Consider the following 9,980-nt stretch of genomic DNA (forward strand, 5'->3'; position numbering starts at 1 on the left):
TCATTGAGAGGGCATAGTTTGACAGTTCCTCCAACTTGGCCTCCTGGTAAGCTGGTAATCCTTAGGGTTTCTCGTTCAGTTTGAATCATCCAGGCTAGTTCCTGTTTTTGCAGGAATTGCCTGAGGGCTGTCAGTCCAAACTGTCCTATTTATCTATGCCATCAGACAGGTGTTGCTCATTCACCCCACAGAATGACTAAGCAATAGCTATGGGAAGGGAGGTAAGGAAGACATCCAGTGGTGTTAACCAATGTCTTGCATGGGAGATGTAAAAAATGGGGCAATCCTCTGCTTTATCTGATAGATGCTTGCTAAGGTGAAGGGGAATGACAATCAAAATCATGCTCAGCACCATCGTGGGAGATGGCAGATTCAGCAGTTTCACCATGTAAAGTGTTTGCAACAGTTTGGGAGAGCTGCACCTGGGCATTTTTCTTCCTGAGGAAAAACCCAGGGATGGCTCTGAAGGACATTAGTAGAGATCCTTCTTCCCCCTCCTAGCATCTAAGGTATTCTCACCTCATGTATTGAGGATGCTCTCTCTCCATCACTATAAAATCAGCTTGTCCTATTCCAATAGTTATAATTCACCTTTTTCCAATCATCTCTACTCATACCCAGGCCTTTCATCCAAAAGAGTCAGGTACTAAAGAGATAAGACAATTTGATAAAACTTGCAGAGACTCATGCCACCTACTGTGGCCTGCATGAGCCACTGGGTGACTCCTGAAGCAAATTTACTCAACCAAGTGATGATTAGCCTCATGATATAGAGTCACATCAGCTCAACAAGAGAATCTAGAAGACTGAGCCAGAATTAAGTTGAAATCCCTATGCCCCCTTCTGGCTGGGCTACCAACCCACTGGCCTCGGACTGCCATTAGTGAACAGAAAAGCAGCATGGTGAGGGAGGATTTTAAAATAGCAATAGGCCATCCTGATCATTACCCAGGAAGTGGCTAAGAGATGATGTCTTTCTGAGCATAGCCACATTCAGTGATCAAATTGCCTAATTAAGGTATATGGCCCAGGAGGAGATGAGAGAGCTAGAGTAAAATTCTACTTGAATTAATTTTTGAAGAGACCATTCCAGTATTCAATATTAGATGCTTGTGAATGATAGGGAGAATGGAATGTCCATCAGATACCTTGCTTGAGTAGCTTTTGTGATTAAAAAAACAAAACAGAGAAAAAGCATCCAATTGAGGGAGAGAGATCCAAGATGGCTGACCACTAGCAGCTCAGGATAGTAGCTCCTAGTGAAAGTGCAGAGAACAAGAGGACGCCACACTTTCAGATGAATTTTTGTTGCTCATGGACCAGGAGATTCCCAGCGGAGGAGCCCCACGGGTCGCTAGCGTGACTCTTGTGGCCGGCGCAGCGGTTTTGCCGGCGCCTCAGCACGGTGGTTCTTGGTGCAGAGTGAGCAGGACTGGGTCCCCTTTTGGCCGATTCCCAGGCAGAAAAGCACCATCAATCTTGACTCCACTGTTTTGGCCGGCGCAGTGGATTGCTCAGATTTCGGCGCTGGGAATCAATAAGTTTGACGTCAACTCAGAAACCTAATTTGAAAGTCGGAAATCACAAAGACGACAGGTGGATAAATTTACAATGATGGGAAGAAACCAGCGTAAAAAGGCTGAGAATACCCAAAATCAGAATGCCTCTCCCTCTACAGGTGATCACAGTTCCTCATCAGCAACGGAACAAGCCCTGATGGAGAACGAGTGCATTACATTAACAGAAGTAGGCTTCAGAAGGTGGATGATAAGAAACTTTTGTGAGTTAAAAGAACTTGTTCTAACCCAATGCAAAGAAATTAAGAACTTTGAAAAAAGGTTTGACGAAATGCTAACGAGAATAGACAATTTGGAGAGGAATATAGGTGAATTAATGGAGCTGAAAAACACAACATGAGAACTTCACGAAGAATGCACAAGTTTTAACAGTCGAATTGATCAAGCAGAAAAAAGCATATCAGAGTTCGAAGACCAACTTAACGAAATAAAACGAGAAGTCAAGATTAGAGAAAAAAGGATAAAAAAGAATGAGCAAAGTCTCCAAGAAATACGGGATTATGTGAAAAGACCTAATCTACGTTTGATAGGTGTACCTGAATGTGATGAAGAGAATGAATCCAAGTTAGAAAATACTCCTCAGGAGATTATTCAGGAAAACTTTCCCAACCTAGTAAGACAGGACAATATTCAACTCCAGGTAATACAGAGAACACCACAAAGATATTCCTCAAGAAGACCAACCCCAAGGTACATAATCGTCAGATTCACCAGGGTTGAAATGAAGGAGAAAATACTAAGAGCAGCCAGAGAGAAAGGTCAGGTTACCCACAAAGGGAAGCCTATCAGACTTACAGCAGATCTCTCAGCAGAAACCCTACAAGCCAGAAGAGAGTGGGGGCCAATATTCAACATCCTTAAAGAAAAGAACTTTCAACCCAGAATTTCATATCCAGCCAAACTGAGCTTCAAAAGCAAAGGAAAAATAAAATCTTTTGCAAACAAGCAAGTACTTAGAGATTTTACCATCACCAGGCCTGCTTTGCAGAAGCTTCTGAAAGAAGCACTACACATATAAACGAACAACCAGTATCAGCCTTTCCAAAAATATATCCAGCTAGCATCAAATGGCAGTATTAAACTCATGTATATTATTAACTGGATAAAAAGCCAAAACCCATCAGTACGCTGTATCCAGACCCATCTCACATGCAACGATACACAAAGACTCAATGGGACAGAGGAAGATTTACCAACCAAACGGAGAGCAAACATAAATAAATAAATAAAAAGCAGGAGTTGCAATTCTCACCTCTGATAAAATAGACCTTAAAGCAACAAAGATCAAAGGAGGCAAAGAAGGACATTACATAATGGTAAAAGGATCAATGCAACAAGAAGAGCTAACGATCCTATATATACATGCACCCAATACAGGAGCACCCAGATACATAAGACAAGTTCTTAATGACTTATAAAGAGACTTAGCCTCCCACACAATAATAGTGGGAGACTGTAACATCACATTGTGAATATTAGACTGATCAACGAGACAGAAAATTAACAAGGATATCCAGGACTTGAATTCAGACCCGGAACAAGTAAACTTAATAAACATTTATAGAACTCTCCACTTCAAATACATAAAACATACATTACCACCTCACACCTATTCCATAAGTGACTACATAATTGGAAGTAAATCACTCCTCAGTAATCGCATAGCATTTCACAGGTTTAAATGAAATATTGGTTGGCTCCTTGTTTGTTATTTTCTTCCCTTATTCCTTCCTGTCTCCATTGTTAAGCACAATTATTGGCATAAAAGAGGTTTTCAATTCCCATTTTTAGACTGCATTCTAGCCTGGGCAATAAAGCAATATTCCCATTCTCTCTCCCTCTTTCTCTTCCTTTTTCTTCCTCTTCTTCATTCTTTTTTTTTCTTTTTTCTTTCTCTCTTTCTTCCTTTTTCTTAAAAAAAAAAACAAAGAACAAAAAACAAAAACCACTCTTTCATCAAACTGCAAAAGCCCAGAGGCCAAACACATGAACAGATTAGTTTCAAGGGCTACAATAGTCTAGCTGGAATCTGCTGATCAGGTTTGAACAGCAATATTGCATTGAAAGGAATGTAAAAGGCACGTTTCACATAGTGGCAGACAAGAGAAGGGAGCTTGTGCAGCAAAGCTCTCCCTTGTATAATCATCACTGAAAAAGTATCAACGGCATTGCAACACAATGGGTAGCCCGGAGAAGAGATCAGAGGTCTAATGTAGTCACTCTGCCAAGAACATGGTGTGGGGAGGTGGAGATGATGGGCCATGCTATGTGACCCCCCTCACTGCAACACTTTAACAAGTCTGTCTTCCAGGTAGCTTCTGCATCAGAAACAGGGTCCTTTTCTTTACTTTCTGCTAAAACTATAGTGGTAGATAGGTCACCACGTCCAGTACAATGATAGATCCATTCAGAAATGGTAACAATCTGGACAGTGCAGTCTTGATCAGCAGCTTGATACCAGAGAACTGGTCCTTACTATGGACATCTACATGAGTGACCCAACAGCTTAACTGTGATTTATTATCACATTTTGCAGCCCCAGAGAGGGTGTCTTTAACCTACCAGTCTGTAGTTTTCCAAGTGACAGACTAAACTTCCAGGCCTTTGGCTGTAGCCCAGAGATTAGTAAAAATATAACAAGCTTTATCAAAAGGAATACTGGCCAAGGATATGAGAATAGCCTTGAGTTCTGCAAAGGGAATGGAGCAACCCCACCCATGTTTGGCTCTGCAGAGCTGGCACTGAGGCTGAACAGTGGCAGCAGCTCAATGAGTACCATCAGTTTGAAGCTTAAGCAAGTCTAGGGATTTGGTGCCCTGCATCCCAGCCACTCTACACATGGCTAAAAGGGGCCAACATAGAACTTGGGACATGGCTTCAGAGGCTGCAATAGCCAAGCTTCAACAGTTCCCACATGGTGTTGAGCCTGTGAGTGCACAGAAGTCAAGAACTGGGGCTTGGGAACCTCTGCCTAGATACAGAGGATGTATGGAAACTCCTGGATGCCCAGGCAGAAGTTTGCTTCAGGGGCAGGGCCCTCATGGAGAACCTCTGCTAGGGCAGTGAGGAAGGGAAATGTGGGGTCGGAGTCCCCACACAGAGTCCCTACTGGGGCACTGCCTAGTAGAGCTGTAAGAAGAGGGCCACCATCCTCCAAACACCCGAATGGTAGATCCACCGATAGCTTGCACCGTGTACCTGGAAAAGCCACAGACACTCAATGCCAGCCCATGAAAGCAGCCAGGAAGGAGGCTGTACCCTGCAAAATCACAGGGACGGAGCTGCCCAAGACCATGGGAGCGCCCATGTCTTGCATCAGCGTGACTTAGATGTGTGACATGGAGTCAAAGGAGATCATTTCGGAGCTTTAAGATTTGACTGACCTGCTGGATTTTGGACTTGCATGGGGCCTATAGCCCCTTTGTTTTGGCCAATTTCTCCCATTTGAAATGACTATTTACCCAATCTCTGTACCTCCCTTGTATCTAGGAAGTGACTAATTTGCTTTTGATTTTACAGGCTCATAAGCAGAAGGGACTTGACTTGTCTCAGATGAGACTTTGGACTGTGGACTTTTGAATTAATGCTGAAATGAGTTAAGACTTTGGGGGACTGCTGGGAAGGCATGACTTGTTTTGAAATGTGAGGACGAGATTTGGGAGGGGTCAGGGGCATAATATGATTTGGCTCTGTCCCCCCCCAAATCTCATCTTGAATTCCCAAGTGTGGTGGGAGGGACCTGGTGGGAGGGACCCAGTGGGACGTAATTGAAACATGGGGGGCAGGTTTTTCCTGTGCTATTCTGATGATAGTAAGTCTTATGAGATCTGATGATTATATAAGGGAAAGTTTTGCTACACAAGCTTTCTTCTCTTGTCTGCCGCCATGTAAAACATGCCTTTCATCTTCCACCATGATTATGAGGCCTGGAACTGTAAGTCCAATTAAATCTCTTTCTTTTGTAAATTGCCCAGCCTCAGGTATGTCTTTATCAGTAGCATGAAAACAGACTAACACAGCATCTCTTCCCAATCAGTGGAATCACCTCTGGCACTTATAAACATTCAAATTTCAATCATGTAAAACATTGATACCATTTATACATTCATCAGTCGAAGCTACGATAGTACACTAAACATGCAACAGGGTCACTTAATTTCTCTTCACTGCAAAAATTGCCCAAATCCCAGAATTAAAGTGCCCCCTCTTCCCAAGGAGCTGCAATGGCTGGTGCCTTGAGTAGTTACATGCAACAGTGCCATAAAGTTTGAATACTTTTCCTCTGAAGTTCCCCAGCATATTCAACCAAGTGCATATTAGATCTTTTTTTTTTTTTTTTTGAGACAAGTTCTTGCTCTGTCACCCAGGCTGGAGTGCAGTGGCACAAACACCACTCACTGCAATTTCAACCTCCTAAACTCAAGCAATCCTCCCACCTTATCCTCCCAAGTAGCTGGGACTATGTGTGTGCACCACCATGTTTAGCTAATTTTTGTATTTTTTGTAGACATAGGATTTCATCACGTTGTTCAGACTGGCCTCTCACTCCTGAGCTCAAGTGATTCACCCACCTCAGCCTCCCTAAGTGCTGGGATTATAGGCATTAGCTATTGCACCTGGCCACGTCTCACTCTTAATTAATTATCTTTCTCCTTAATAAAGTTGAGGTCAGGGTAGGAGGCAAGGGAGAGATTAAGTACACAGAAGAAGAGCAGCTTTCTTTGAGAAAATTGAGGCTTTGCATTCAATTTCATTTTCAAGTGGCCCTCACTCTTGGCTCATCTGAATGAGCTTCTGAGGTTTTCAGATCACCGAAAGGTCTGTATTGAATAGCATCTCCTCACTGCTCACATTATTTGTTTCCACTTTGGGGATTCTTTAGCTTAGCAGCCATAGCTACCATTGCCCCTAGTCCAGGACCATAGCACCTGTTGTCCCATTGTCATAAGATCCCTTTTTCTAACTGCCCAGAGGAGAGTAGCAACTGAGGCACCAGTTAGGCAGCTGTTTCCATCCTACTTCTCACTGCACAGCCCCTAACTATCAATTAATGAGTAGGATATTAGGGGATCCTTATTCTCTTAACTCACCCAATACTTGGACAAATGCATTTACCTTGTGATCCAAGTTGTCTCATCTTCAAACCTAGTTTACGGGTTCATTATCCCTTCTCTTCCAGAAGACATCTGTCAGCACCCCATCCTCATCACCTAAACTGTCAAAAACTATGAAAAGTCTGAGTTTTTATTCTACTTACAAGCTAGTCTGACAGTAGATGCTAGCAGAAGACATGAGATTCCGGGTAAGAGACAAAGAACTTTATTACTCACAGCAATAGTCAAAATACCAACATTTTCTTGTTCTGATTTCCAAGCCCCAGTTCCCACAGGGCAATGCAAAGACCAGGTGATATCTGTACATGTAGATAGTTGCATTACAGGAAAGGAACCCTGGGCATAGGGAATCTAAAGCTTTTATAATGCCCTTTGGTCCAGAAAGAGACACTCTCTATCTTCCAAGGCTCTAAATAAACTTGCCCTTCATTTTGGAGGGAGACACCATCTCTATCTTTTCTATCATATAAACATCCTTGAAAAATAATGCAGTCAATATATCTGCTTAAAAGATACACAGAAACACAAGTGGTCCATGGAGAATTATCTAATTAGCCATACCTTGTTTTATTGCACATCACTTTGTTGTGTTTCACAGACATTGCATCTTTTACACACTGAAGGTTTGTAGCAGCCCTGCCAATAGACCCTGCAAGTCTACGGCACCATTTTTCCAGGCTCAAGTGCTCACTTCATATCTCTGCATCACATTTTGGTAATTCCTGCAACATTTCAAACTTTTTCATTACTATTATGTCTGTTATGGTGATCTGTGATCAGTCATCTTTGATGTTATTGTTTTGGGGTGCCACAAACCATGCCTATGTAACAGGTGAACTTAATTGATAAATGTTGTGTATGTTCTCACTGCTCCACTGACCAGCAGTTCTTCTGTCTCTCTCCCTTTCCTCAGGCCTCCTCATTCCCTTAGACATAACACTATTGAAATTAGACCAATTAATAATCTTACAATGGCCTCTAAATGTTCACATGAAAATAAGAGTCATACATCTCTTATTTATTATTTTTTGAGATGGGGTCTTTCTCTGTCACCTAGGCTGGAGTGCAGTGGTGCAATCATGGCTGACTGCAGCCTCAACCCCCATATGATCCCCCCACATCAGCCTCCCAAGTTGCTGTGGCTACAGGTGCACACCACCATGCCTGGTTAAGTTTTTGTAGAAATGGGCTTGTGCCATGTTGCCCAGGCTGGTCTCAAACTCCTGAGCTCAAGCAGTCCTCACACCTCAGCCTCCCAAAGTGCTGGGATTACAGACAGAAGGCACCATGCCTGGCCACATTTCTCACTTTAAATCAAAAGCTAGAAATCTTCCAGGCTGCTGAAAGGGAAAAAATAATAAATTTTTTAAAAGCTAAAAATGCTACTCCTGTGAACACACAAATGGTAAGAAAGTATAACAGACTTATTGCTGAAAACAAATAAAGTTTTAATGTCTGGATAAAACATCAAACCAGCCACAATATTCCCTTAAGCTAAAGCCTAATCCAGAGCAAGGCCCTAACTCTCCAATTCTAGGAAGGTTGAGAGAGGTGAGGTAGCTGCAGAAGAAAAGTTTGAAGGTAGTAAAAGTTGGTTCATGAGGTTTAAGGAAAGAAGCCATCTTTTTAAGATAAAGGTGAAGCAGCAAATGCTAATGTAGATTATGTGGCAAATTATGCGGCTATGGCTAAGATCACTGATGAAGATGGCTATACTAAATAAGATTTTCATTGTAGATAAAACAGCTTTATATTGGAAGACACCGTCTAGAATTTACATAGCTAGAGAGAAGTCAGGGCCTGGTTTCAAAATTTCAAAGGCTGACTCTTGTTAGGGGTTAATGCAGCCAGTAACTTTAAGTTGAAACTAATGTTTATTTACCATTCCAAAAATCCTAGGGCCCTTAGAATTATGCTAAATCTACTCTGCCTGTGTTCTATTAATGGAACAATAAAGACTGATGACAGCACATCTGTTTACAGCATGGTTTGCTAAATATTTTAAGCCCACGGTTGAGACCTACTACTATTTTGAAGATTCTCTTCAAAATATTACTGCTCATTAACAATGCATCTAGTCACACAAGAGCTCTGATGGAGATGTACAAGGAAATTAATATCATTTTCATGCCTGCCAACATAACATCCATTCTGTGGCCCATGGATCAAGGAGTTACTTTGACTTTGAGGTCTTTATTAAAGAAGTACATTGTGTAAGGCTATAGCTGCCATCAGTAGTGATTACTCTAATGGACCTAGGCAGTCAATTGAAAACCTTCCAGAAATGATTTACCACTCTAGATGCGATTAAGATTTATGATTGGAGGAAGTCAAAGTATCAACAGTAACAGGAGTTGGAAAGAAGTTGATCGCAATTTTTATGGATGACTTGGAGAGGTTCAAAACTTCAGTGGAGGAAGTTAACTGCAGATGTGCTAAAAATAGCAAAATTATAAGTGGAGTCTAAGGATGTGACTGAATTACTGCATTCTCATGATAAAACTTGAACAGACAAGGTTTTGCCTTTTATGGATGAGCAAAGAAAGTGGTTTCTTGAGATGGCGGGTACTCCTGGTGAAGATGCTATGAACACTGCTGAAATTACAACAAAGGATTTAGAATATCTTATAAAATTAGCTGATAAAGCAGCAGCAGGGGTTGAAAGGATTGAGTCCAATTTTGAAGGAAGTTCTATTGTGGGTAAAAGGCTATCAAATAGCATTACATGCTACAGAGAAATCTTTCATGAATGGAAGAGTTAATCAACGCAGCAAACTTTACTATTGTCTTATTTTAAGAAATTGCCACAGCCACCCCAACCTTCCACAACCATGACCCAGATCAGTCAGCAGCCATCAACATCAAGGCAAGACCCTCCAACAAAAAATGATGACTTGCTGAAGGCTCAAATAATCATTAGCTTTTTTAGCAATAAAGAATTTTTTTAATTAAAATAGGTATATTGGGGTTTTTTTTTAAAGACATAATGTTATTGCACACTTAACAGACTACAGGATGGTGTAAATGTAACTTTTATATGCAGGGAAAAACCAAAAAACTTCATGTGACTCCCTTTATTGAGATATTCACTTTATTGCAGTGGTCTGAAACTGAACCCACAATAACTACAAGGTATGCTTATAAATACCTTATTTTAAACAAAAAGTGAAAATGATTTCCCCATTTGTTATTTACTAACAAATAGACCAGACATTTGCATCAGACAGTGAGCATAAACTTCCCTGATCACCTCTCAATAGACATGCTCCCATTTCCCTTTTGACTCTCC

The sequence above is a fragment of the Aotus nancymaae genome, unplaced genomic scaffold, assembly GCF_030222135.1.
Source record: "Aotus nancymaae isolate 86718 unplaced genomic scaffold, 86718_ANA_hifiasm-v0.15.2.pri h1tg000062l, whole genome shotgun sequence".
In the NCBI taxonomy this organism is placed as follows: domain Eukaryota; kingdom Metazoa; phylum Chordata; class Mammalia; order Primates; family Aotidae; genus Aotus; species Aotus nancymaae.